Here is a 13,199-nt window from a genome sequence, read left to right as displayed (position 1 = left end):
TCGGAATAACAACTGTGCCCAGGGTGTTCACCAAATGCTTGGCAGTTGTGGCAGCATACCTCAGGAGACAAGAAATCCATGTCTTCCCCTATCTGGACAATTGGCTCATAAAAGCCAATACTCTAGACAAATGCGTTCTCCACACTCGCCGCACTATTCACACCCTCCACAACTTGGGATTTACCATCAACTATCCCAAGTCTCACCTACAACCCTCCCAAGTACAAGAATACCTGGGAGCCACCATAGACACAGCCAAAGCCGTAGCTTATCCCAGTATAGCCAGGATAGCCAGCATACAGAATCTCATCAAAACATTTCAGACACAACACTCTCTCCCTGCAAGAGTGTTCATGCAACTCTTAGGCATGTTGGCGTCATGCATCGCCATAGTACACTATGTACGCCTTCAAATGCGTCCCTTACAGGAATGTCTAGCACAGCAGTGGAACCAGGCCCACGGACAACTTACCGATCTGGTGTTGGTGGACAGCCGCTCACTTCGCTCCCTGAAGTGGTGGAACACCATCAACCTGTCCAAAGGGCGGCCGTTCTTGGACCCTCTTCCACAAGTTGTGCTGACCACCGATGCATCTCTCACGGGGTGGGGAGCCCACCTCCTTCGACACACCACTCAGGGGAGGTGGACCACACAACAAAAACGGCTCCACATCAATCACCTAGAACTTCTAGCGGTGTTCCTAGCACTAAAATCCTTCCAAGTGCATCTACAAAACAAGACTGTCCTCATACGCACGGACAACATGACCACAATGTATTATATACAGAAACAAGGAGGGACACATTCTCTACAACTGTCCCAACTGGCGCAGCAAATTTGGAGATGGGCAATTCCCCAAAACATCTACCTACTAGCAGAACACCTCCCAGGGGTTCAGAACCAGGTGGCCGATCTCTTAAGTCGCCACACACAGCAGATACACGAATGGGAACTACACCCCAAAGTCTTACTCCCATTCTTCCAAAAGTGGGGACACCCAGACATAGACCTGTTCGCCACAAAAGAAAACGCAAAATGCCCAACCTTCGCCGCCAGGTTCCCACACCCACGGTCCCAGGGCAATGCAATATGGATTAACTGGTCAGGCAGATTTGCGTACGCTTTTCCGCCTCTCCCGCTCATTCCCTTTGTGGTACGCAAACTGAAACAACAGTCGCTAACACTCATCTTAGTGGCTCCCACTTGGGCACGTCAACCCTGGTTCACCACACTTTTGGAACTATCGCTAGTTCCACATCAAAAACTGCATCTCTCCCCGGACCTTCTAACCCAGAACCATGGAGAAATCAGACACCCAGATCCTCAAACACTGAACTTGGCAATCTGGCTCCTGAAGTCTTAGAGTTCGGATACCTCAACCTTCCTCCAGACTGTATGCATATCATTAAAGAGGCCAGGAGACCTACTACTAGGGCATGCTGTGCAGCAAAATGGAAAAGGTTTGCCATTTACTGCGCTAACAATGACATCCAACCACTGGATGCTTCCATCCAAAACATCATTTGCTATTTATTACACCTGCAAAGATGCAATTTAGCGTATTCCTCTATACGTCTTCACCTAGCGGCATTAGCAGCCTATTTGCAAAATAGACAACACCTGTCCCTCTTTAAGGTACCAGCCATTAAAGCATTTATGGAGGGTCTTAAAAGAATCATTCCTCCAAGGTTACCACCTTCCCCGGTGTGGAACCTTAATATTGTTCTAACAAGGCTCATGGGTCCCCCATTTGAACCAATGCACAAATGCGAACTGCAGTTCTTAACATGGAAAGTGGCTTTCCTCATCGCAATCACATCCCTACGAAGAGTAAGTAAAATACAAGCCTTAACTCTCGAAGAACCCTTCCTCCAACTACATCGGAACAAAGTGGTTCTTGGGACGAATCCAAAATTCCTCCCTAAAGTCATTTCCCCTTTCCATCTGAACCAGTCAGTCGAACTGCCAGTCTTCTTCCCTAATCCAGACTCAGTAGCTGAGAGGGCACTTCACACCTTGGATGTCAAAAGAGCCTTACTGTATTACATTGACAGAACCAAACCTTTTCGGAAAACCAAACAACTGTTTGTTGCTTTCGCACCACCACATAAAGGCAACCCTATTTCCAAATTGGATATCGCCAGATGGATAGTCAAATGTATCCAAATATGTTACCAAAAAGCTAAACGTACTCTTACCGTTCCCCCTAGGGCGCACTCCACACGTAAAATAGGGGCTTCTATGGCATTCTTAGGGAATATCCCCTTAGAAGACATTTGAAAAGCAGCCACATGGTCTACTACACACATTTTCACTAAGCATTACTGTGTGGATGTGCAATCCAAACAGCAAGCTTCAGTAGGCCAAGCTGTCCTAAAAACTCTATTCCAAACTGCTGCAAATGATACAGGTGACCACCGCTAGGGGAGACACTGCTATATAGTCTATCCTCAGTGTGTGATCTGCAGCTCATATGCCTCGAACGGAATATGCTACTTACCAGTATGCATCTGTTCTTGGCATGTAGAGCCACACACGCCCACCCGCCTCCCCGGGACCTGTATCCGTTCCAGCATTGTCTTACTTAGACACTACACATGGACATCCTTTTCTCTTTACTTCTTATACACTCCATCATTTCCCATCATGGCGAAAAACAATCTGAGGATGGAGTGGATGCCCATGCGCACTGTTGTCCAGAGGAGGAGTCACCAATCTCGTGACCAAAGACTTCTTCCGAAGACAACAACAACCTGCAATCATCCGAGCCCAACACCAGATGGCGATCTTATCCTCAGTGTGTGGCTCTGCAGCTCTACATGCCAAGAACAGATGCATACTGGTAAGTAGCATATTCCTTTCAGTTTTTTCGGAATTGCACATCAACTGGTTCTGTCTGAACCAGGCAAACACCTTCGACCGGCAAGCATTTATCTCTCTTCCTCTCAGCATACTTTCTTTCTCACATGTAAACAGCAGCTGAGTGTCGTCAGCATAGGATATTACTTTGGCGCCCCATTCCTCTGCCCGAAGTGCCAGATGTGTAGGTTCTTAGTGCTAGTGACCTGGTTAAAAAAAATAAATGCCCAAGTGACAAACATTATGAATAGAACATATAAAGGTACCACTGCAGAACAAACTTAGTTATCTCTAATTATAGGACCATACACACATCTGTGGTCGGTGAAGTGAGTTCGCAATGCTAGAGCATACCAAACTCATGCATAGGTAATGATGTAGGAGAGAACATGTAAGAAAGCACACACATGCTGGTTTGTCAGAAGAGTTTCTCACTCTCCTAGAGTAAGGTATGGGCCCGTTGGTGATCGTGGATGTCACTTTCTCAGAGCGTCTGGTTATGAGAACATAGTTACATATGGACATAGCGAAAAAAATGCTTCAGCCGGGTAAGTGGTCTCTATTATTGTTTAAATGCGTAAAGAGGAAATGCAGAGTCATTTGGTGGCAGAAGGCTTACTTCCTGAGAGTGATATGGTGGTCCGTTTACCTACCCTTCATTCTATATCCTGTAAGTGCAAGGATCCGCGAACGCTCAGCTTTTAACTGTTGGTTAAGGCAGGCAGAATGGTGGCATGGAGAGCCAGAGGGATGCTGTCCCCAGAGTGCACATTTCATATTGAGCTGTCTGTGAAAAGACCTATCTTAGCCGGCTCCACCATAGAACAAGCCTAATACTTCAGGAGAACCTCCATACATCTGTGCAATAAACTGCACCTTTCGGGTCTGCTCTTTATATGGTTCCTAGTGCACTTACATTTTTTCTCAGGGGTAGATGCATGTTGTGCTGCACTAGATAAATAATTAAGTAATTACTAAGCCAGAGCCCGAGGCACTGGAATATTCAAGTCTCTTTTCTTTACATTCTGTTAAAGATATGGCTTCCATGTAACATATCTGAAACACACTGGAGCAAAAATCAACAAAAGGGTCAGACTGGAAAATTGGTGTAAGGTAGGTAGGCCTGCTGTATTTTTCTGTGCCGTGGACCTTGTCCACTCCGCGCCTGCACAGAGACCCCACTCCTAGGTCACTCACTTGAGGTGGGCCAGAGAGTAAATACTGCAGGATGAGCGGCTACGGCGCCATCCTGTGCCCCAACTCGTGACCTTTCAAACATATCGGACACCTCCAAATCAGGTTACTGCATCCCCTGGAACAGGAACAAGAGCAAATCAGCGCTGGTCTGTGAGGTGACTTGTTTTTTTCCTGCAACAGTGACACGGAGCAGGGTCGCCCATGGGAAAGCCTAAGCCAAACACTTCCTGAACTACAAATCCCGGTGTCCACTGTACATAGACATGCGCAACGGAAACCTTGTCGCTAAGTGACACAAAGAGGCTTCACAATAGTGTCTGCAGCGCGCCTCCCACAATATTTGCGGCCATCTTGGAACTGACTAACTCAACTATGTTATTATTATTATTATTATGTGTTCTTATATAGCGCTCAACTTACCCTTGGGCATCTTGGCGCTTGCATTGGGAACCCGTCCTGGTTTTTCCCTGTGAGATAACCCGTACTGGGCATCCCCAAGGTGAAAGCCAGGCATCCCGCCGCGGGGGGGCCGTTGTGGAGATTAAGCAAGCTTGTTGCCCAGAGATGCATAGTGTGAACTCGTGCTTAGAGTGGGCACCGAAGCGAGAATTATCGAGTCCGTGGACAATTGGGCTCCGGACCCTGCCGCGTCGGGAATTGAACCCTGGTCCCGGGTCTGACCTCTGCTTCAGGGTATGCCTCCTCTAACCAGTGAGCTACACTTCTCCACGTCTTTTGTAGGTCGTGATGTGTTCAAATGAGTTGGGGAGATGCCACTTTTGAAACATCACTACCTAGTGCAAGACTATCATTAGTGGACACTTCCTGACGAAAGGGAAACATTCCAAATGTCAAAACGTACCTTTTTGTTCCAGCACACTCAGTTTACCTTACTGCAAGCTACCCCACAGTGCACCATTCCTAGAGACATCCAACATGGCAGAACTATTCTGTCTTTGGAGAGTCCGTCTTCTCTGGTAATTTTGACGCCAAGAGTGAAGAGAGATACAATGTGAAGGAGTGCTCTGACCTGAAGTCACTTCTGGCGGACATTTTGATAATGGAACCATAATTAAAACAAGAAATCTGAGCCAATGAAGGGAGTCGGCAGAGAGAAGAATGGGGAAGGGGCTGCCAGATTGAAAGCAGGAAAAATGCCATTTTATGGCATGTTTTAGCAAATTGTAGAAGCAGTCAGCTGAATGCGAACCGGGGCGCCACCTGCGCTTCATGGAGCGCCCTGTATTCAACAAGGCGGTTGCCTGCCACTCACAGCCTACTGAAAACAGCTAGCATACCGTTTATTGACTCACTACAAAACCCAATATGTGACATTTGCTTGTTTAAGTACAGAACCAAAGTTTGTGGACATGGACTACTGCTGGCATCTCATCTGGGGAGATATTCTTTTACTTACAGGCAAAGTCTGCGCTGCACATTATCCCTCTGTTCTCCTTTGCTGAAGCACTGAAAATAAAGCAGCGACGGGCGGAAGGTGGTGGTTGGGGGACTGCCTGGGGAAATGCGATCATATAAATTGCTTTAAATTGTAAACAAAGAAAAAGTAGTTCGGAAAACACATGGAATAATTAGAACTGGTGGAGTGAGATTGTACTTGGTCGCTGCTCTCAGGGAGAGATAAACCCTGCCAGAGGCATGATAAATGCATGCCAAAAACCAATAGAAAGACAGACTAGAAGCGTGACAATGACGCTGGCAAATAGCAAGCCTGTGGGCGGGATGTAAGCCCAAAGAGTGAAAACATAATGTCTCAATGAGACAGCGCATGCACTGCCTAGGCTTGACCTAAAAAGAGGGCACTCATTACAAAGAGACAATCCTTTGAGGAGGCTATTGCTGCAAATAAAAGTCCAAGGCCATTTGTTATAAAAAGACCAAGAGCACATTCACAGCACATAAAGCAAAGAGGAAAAACAATAGATTTACAAACCTAGGAGAGTATGAACCAGAGAGAGAAGACCCAAGTAGATAAGAGATGCCACAATTGCAGCCGGGCATTGAGGCAAAGGATACCATGAATGGAATACAAGAAGAGGAGGAATGAATATGGGAGGATGTCAACACAGACCCTTGAAGAGGAGGTTCACTTGTACCCTTTCACAGAATCCCCTCCAGATGGTATTTCTAGGTATCAAAAGAGCAGCTGATGCATCTGGGGTCCAAATGGAGGTTTAACAGCATGAGTCCTAATGCTTTCTCTAAATGCTAAACCCTCTAAATAGGAAAAGATCAATACCTATCTGTGTTGCCAAGCACTCTGCAGCAAAGCAGAGATGTTTTTTGAAAACCAGCTATAATTGTAGGCAGTTACTCCTCACATAGAAAAAAATAAAAGGACCTTAATTAAATAAAATAGCATATGGAGACTGACTCACTTATTGTATCGATAGTAAAAAAAAACAAGCATTTAGAATGCAACGGTGTCGGCATTATTAAAGTTAGAGCTATTGGCATTGCGCATGACTTTTTTTTGTTTATGTTTTTGTTTTTAAAACATGTAAAGAAACTGCATTGTTATTTACAATGTTAATAGCTTAATCAGTGTGTGTGTAGGTAGCTCTGTGTGTGGGTGCAAATGCAATAGGTCTCGCATTTGAGAGTGATTAAGCTATTGACATTGTAAATAACAATGCCATTTCTTTAACCCCTTCCCTGCTCATGACGGAACCGTTCCGTCATGAGCCACGGTTGTCGTGTGCTCATGACGGAACGGTTCCGTCATGACAATCCTGCCGGCGGCCGCTCCGCCTGCGCGGCGCTGTTTCCCCGCCTGTGCGGGGCGACAACGCAAATGGGCGGAGTCATGACGGAACCGTTCCGTCATGAGCACAGCTCAACTGTGGCTCATGACGGAGCGGCTCCGTCATGAGCACAGGCCCGCCGCGCTGCCCCCCTGCCCCCCCCAGCGCTGCAGCGGAATGTCCGCAGCAGCGAAGGGGTTAAATGTTTTAAAAACAAAAACAAACAAAAATAATGTCATGAGCAATGCCAATTTGCACCCACACACAGAGCCACACACACAAGTTGGTTTCTCACCTCTGAAGCTGGTACAGCAGCCACCGAAAAACAGAAGTGTCAAGGCAAATACAGTATGAAAAATATATTATTATGTCTGTTTTATTACCTCTTCGACTGGGCAGCGAAGGCCCAACGCCGCTCCACAGGGATTATGCCATTAAAAAAACACCCTGGGAAACTTTGGTATTTCCTACGCTGAGAAGTTAAGCAGAGAGGAGTCAGCAAATGGACATCACCGTGAAGCAGAAACACACAGCCTAAAGCGTATGCAGAAACCATCAAGCAAGCACCAACTACATCAAACACTATTCGCCTGCCAACTGGCTACAACCGAAGCAACGTTTCACCCACGCAACAGCGCCAACCGAGCCAAAGTGTCTTCAGAGCCAATGAGACACCCGAGACCCCACGCACAGCTGGCCCTCTGAACTAAAGCCGGACAACTACCAATCCAAAGCATCATATGTCCCCGTGGTGAATGTTGCCACCAAGACCCGATGTAGTTGCTAACCCAGCCTGTTGTACACAAAGGCAAATAGGCCGACGTGCTGACACAGATCAGCAAACGTGGACCCAGTGTGGTATGTGCGAGCCCTCAACTTCCGACCGCCTGTGATTATTTCAGATAAAAATCAATGACGCGAGAGCACTGCTTCCCCACAGACACCTCTTTGTGAAGTTCAAAAAACAACAGAAAAATTAACGTGGGAAGCGTCATATATTGCGATATACACAATATATATGTCTCCATGCTAGGTGGGCACCGTTCATTTCTTAGGCTGTTGGGGCTACTTAATGATTCAACTATATGTCTATACCCTAACAGCAAAGCAGCATGCACCTGTATCTGCAGAGGGACGGCTCTCCATTCCTTGATACCATCAAACACGAAAAAGTTATAAACCCCCAGCTCTCCCCCCCGTTACACCCTAGGCTGCGGGTGGCTGGCAGTGCTCGAAGTGTGGTTCCGCTGACCCGGGAGTGGCCTGAAACACCACCACCCCTCGCCTCGGCGCTGTCCTCACCTTCAGTGCTCTGGGGCGATCCGCGGTCCGGGCAGGAGGGATGCGAACAGCAGGAGCGCGCAGACCCAGAGGTCCCTCATCCTGCTCCGGTGCTGGTTGCCTCCGTCGGGCTCGAGGATCCCAGGTCGTGCTCTTTGATGCTCCACCACCACCTGTCCCAGCCCTTCCGGCTTCAGTGTCTCCTGTCCGGCTGCAAGCTGCCGCTCCTCCCGTCGCTCCACGTTTCCAAGGCGCTCTAGTCACTGCTGTCCGAGCTCCAGGTGCAGCTTCCCCGACGCCTCTGATTTCAGCCTCTCTTCGAGCCCCCTTCAGCTGCAGTCCCCCTGCCCCGCCAGCGCACACCGTTCCAGCCTCGGGCTCCGTCTGCTAGGACGGACGATAGCTAAAAAATGGCGGATGCAGCCCACGGTCACACAGTGCATCAGCCAGGACCAAAAGCAAGCCACCTGAAACAGAAAAGGAGAAAATCGAGTGTAAAAGAGAAAGGGGAAGAGAGAAATGGGAAACGGGAAAGGAAACAACGAGAAAGTAAATTAAAACAAGGAAACAAGCGCGCGCCACGCGCACAAAAGTAAAAAAAAAAAAAAAGAAACACGACAGAAGCAGAGAGAGACAACTGCCTTTCTCCGAGGCGAAGCAGAAATGCCTCGGAGAAAGGCAGCGGATCCTCGGAGGGCTGATGAAATACCTGGATGACCTGGGGGCTCTCTAACGAAAGCTTCCACATAATCGAACCAAGACAAGGATCAGCTGCTTCGTTCCCAGTCCCGCCGCGCACGAAATGGCCGAACCTTGGGATGCAAAAAAAAAAAAAAAAAAAACCCGCCCACCAGCGAAAAAAGGGCCGGGCTGCGATAATTAGAAAAGTAGCACAAAAAACGCCCCCGAATCCGAAAAGGACGGGGCCTGTCGAGACTACAACGGCGGCCCTCATATCCGACACCGCTACCCTTCAGGACCAAGTCGCCCAACTACAGAGCCAGCAGAAACAAATGGATGAGCTCCTGGATGACTACCAAGGAAGGGCTCGAAGAAATAACGTTCGTATTCTCGGGGTCCCGGAATGACTGGAAGGACCAGCGGTAGATCTTTTTGTGGAAGATGTAATCCTCAACAAACTCCAACCTAAACGGCTATCAAGCTATTTCTCCATTGAGCGGGCTCACAGTGTCCCCGGGGGACACCCTAAACCTGGAGCTCCTCCATGCCCCATACTTGCAAGAGTGTTTAACTTTCGGGACAGGGATGTCATATTACAGACAGCTAGGGCCGGGCCCCTGTTGAAAATTGACAACGCAATCGTCACATTTTTCCCGGACTTCACAGTTAAAGTTCAAGCCCAACGACGAAGCTTTACAGCAGTTAAAAAAGCTCTCCGGGACAAAAACGTCAAGTACTCCATGCTGTTCCCGGCCAAACTGCGGGTGGAGTCCGACGGCAAGACTTGGTTTTTCCTGTACCCAGAGGAGGCCTGGGACTGGATGGAGGTGTGGTGCCGAGTTGGGAAGCAATTGAATGGAAGAAACAGAGGTGGCCCTAGTGGCGGCCAACGGGCCCCCCTGTGACTGCTGAGAGACTTCCAGAGGGGGACCCAGATGACGTGCGTTGACTCAAATAATGGGACCCTGTTACGTTCATCAACGCTTAGTAGCTAGACCTGCTCCCATCGGATTGATAACTAACATCATCCAGGTAACGACGCCTCGAATTTGTACAGACTATGTAATTAAGGTGGACGGCCATAATTGAGCACACGCCTCGACGTTTTGAAGCCAGCGTGTCATATACAGAAGAATTGGACTGTATTGAACAATGTTTAATTAAACTATATATTATCATGTTGCAGGGCGAAGGCGAGAGGTGGCTAGCCAGACACCTCGCAAATGGGAGGGAGGGCGACAGGCACTCTGCCTTGTTGGGGAGTGGATAGTTCAGATTCCACTGGCAGGGGGGCGGGGAGGGGGGGTTCAGGAGGGGGGGAATTTGGAGTCGATTTGTTATGTTTACTTTGCACAGAACACACAAATAGGTGGGTCACAACTAGTCCACACGGCTACACTACAAAGTCTATCGACAGGAGGGAGGGTTGGTACGGAGAGGTTCCCGCCAGTACTCTGGTCACATACCACTTCTCTCCACTCAATTCACTGCTCCTGCCATCAGTACTGGCACAGGGCTTCGAGGTTCTTTCCGCTAACCGCTATCCATGGCGGACTCTAAAGAAGTCAAATTGTCAATTTTAACCTGGAATGTCAATGGATTGGGCAGTAAAATTAAGAGGGGGATTGTATTACAATATCTCAAACGACACTCAGCAGATTTGATCCTACTGCAAGAAACTCACCTGGTGGGCAACAGCTGTAAAGCTCTTCACAGATGGGGATACAAATTGGTGGCCCATGCCGGGTTCACTTCGGGATCTAGAGGCGCAGGTATCCTTATCCGCAAAAACTTGGCTATGACGCCTACCCGGGTCTGGGCTGACCCCCAGGGTAGATTTGCTGTTCTAAAGGCGACCTGGGAGGGCAAGCAACTGAACATCGTTTCGGCCTACCTCCCGCCAACGCTAGGGAAAATTGCATTACAAGACCTAGGCAGAATAATCATTGATCTCCCCCCGGGCACTCTCATTCTAGGTGGAGACTTTAACATGACTATGGCCGACACACTCGACAGACACCCCCCGAAACTATCTTCCAGACGTAACACCTCCATGGCAGACTTCTCCCAAACCTTGGGACTCACAGATATCTGGAGATTGCTGAATCCCGGTAAATCCCACTTCACACACTACTCCAACGCTCACAATAGCATGTCCCGCATCGACTATTTCATCACTTTCTCCACGGACATTGGGCATTTCCGACATCCCCAGGGTCTCCCGAGAGGCATCTCCGACCACTCTCCCCTAAGGGTTGAACTCACTTTTCACCGGCGCCTTGCCGAGCTCCCATAATTATTAACCCCTGGCTCCTCACGATTCCCGATGTCAAGGACGACCTCCTTGAACAAACAGAGTATTACTTTACGGAAAATATTGGCTCCGTAGCCTCATCAAACACTATCTTGGAGGCCTATAAAGCAGTAATTAAGGGTCGTGCCCTAGCTTTAAAATTGGAATATCTTCAAGAACACAGCGAACAGCTGACCCAGATGGAGAGCGACCTTCTCCTTCTTGAGACGGAATATAACACCTCTCCCACGGAAGCCACAGCCCGCAACCTCCGAAATAAACAGTTGGAATATAAAGCTCTCACGGAAGAAAAAGCTCAAGCCAGACTAATACAGACACGCCAAAGAGTCTACGAACTCGGTGAACAGGCCGGCAAAATGCTGGCATGGTTAGAAAGACGGGATGAAGAGGTGAGATGGGTTCCCGTAATCCTACTGGACGATGGGGGGGCGGGTGACAGGATGTAGCGGAGGCATTTGCAGATCACCTGGAGGCTGAGTATACCTCTAGGACTACTTACTCCTCCGAAGACTCGCGTCAGCTTTTGGAGGAAATGACTCTACCTACCTACAGACAGGGATACCCTAGATTCATATATAACTGCAGACAAAATCTGCAAGGCTATCTTTGCTGTCAACTCCAGGAAAGCAATGGGGCCCAAAGGGATCCCCATTGAATTCCTCAAAGGGATGGCCCTTAAAGTAGCTCCCCATCTAAAAAACATGTATGATGAAAGCAGAGCGCAGGGCATTCTTCCCTTAGACCAACGATTGGCCTCCATAGTCGTTATTCACAAACCGGGTAAACCAGCAACGAATTGTGGTTTGTACAGACCTATTTCTTTGATTAGTTCAGAGGTCAGTGTGTTGGCCAAACTTCTTGCATCCCGGCTCATAACGATACTCCCATCTCTAGTTCATGACGACCAATCGGGATTTATTCCTGGACTGAATACCGCCCTTAATATTCGCTGGGTCCCCAATGTCCTAGGTAGGCAGCCCTATCTGCGCGAAGATGCAGTCATCCTGTCCTTAGACGCCACTATGGCGTTCGACTCGATAGAGTGGCCCTATCTTTTTGAAGTCTTAAAGATATTTGGCTTTGGGCCCCGATTTCGACAAGGGGTGGCATTGCTATATAAGGATTTCTTAGGTCAAGCCAGGGTGAACAATCACACTTCCCGCACCTTTGCCTTGCAGAGAGGAATGAGGCAGGGTTGTCCCCTGTCCCCCTTGTTATTTGCGCTGACCCTTAAACCACTAGCCCATTGGATAAGACGAGATGCTTCTATCAGAGGGCTGATATGGAGCAAGGACGTAGAAGACAAAATATCACTCTACGCAGATGACAACCTCATATACCTAGCGTCCCCTAGGGCCTCAATCAACAGTTTGTTGAATGTTTTCACTAACTTTGGCAAATACGCGGGATACACCATCAACTGGTCCAAATTGGTCCTATATGTGCTGCATAGCCCTTCGCCTCGCCTAACTCGCGGGCAGGTTTTCAATATTTGGGTGTTTTTATTACCCCTGATCCTAAAGTGTTCCATGAACGTAATCTTCTGAGCCCCCTCAAGCGACTACAGGAGGATGATAAATATTGGAGGTCGTTGCCCATGTCCCTCTTGGGCAGGGCGGCTCTATTTAAAATGTTAGCTCTGCCCCGATTTTTATATGTGCTTCAGAACTGCCCATTTGCTGTCGCCGACACCTATTTCACCGCCATAGAAGGGGAACTTCGTATCTTGTTGTGGGATGGGAGGGCACCCCGTATAGCCCTGAAGGAGCTTACTAAGGGGTGGTATGACGTTGGTATTGCTCTTTCGGACTTGCGCCTCTACTACTGGGCCTCACAGCTGGTGGCCTTCAACTATTGGATCTACGTATCCCAGACGAACCCGGCATTCCACCTAGAAAAGTACCAAACTGGACGAGAGCGTTATTTGGGGGCCCTCTACAGTAAAGCTCATAGGGGCCGATACCTGGGACCTATGTCACAAACTGTAGACATTTGGCATGAAGCCAACAAATGCCTGGGTTGCCTGAATACATTCACTAAAGCTACACCGTTGTGGTCACCGCAAAAACTTGGGTCCCTATGCTTCCACGCGGGGTTCGATACA

Source organism: Triturus cristatus, chromosome 11 (genome assembly GCF_964204655.1).
Source record: "Triturus cristatus chromosome 11, aTriCri1.1, whole genome shotgun sequence".
NCBI classification, from domain to species: Eukaryota; Metazoa; Chordata; class Amphibia; order Caudata; family Salamandridae; genus Triturus; species Triturus cristatus.
Note: the sequence above shows the minus strand (reverse complement) of the source record.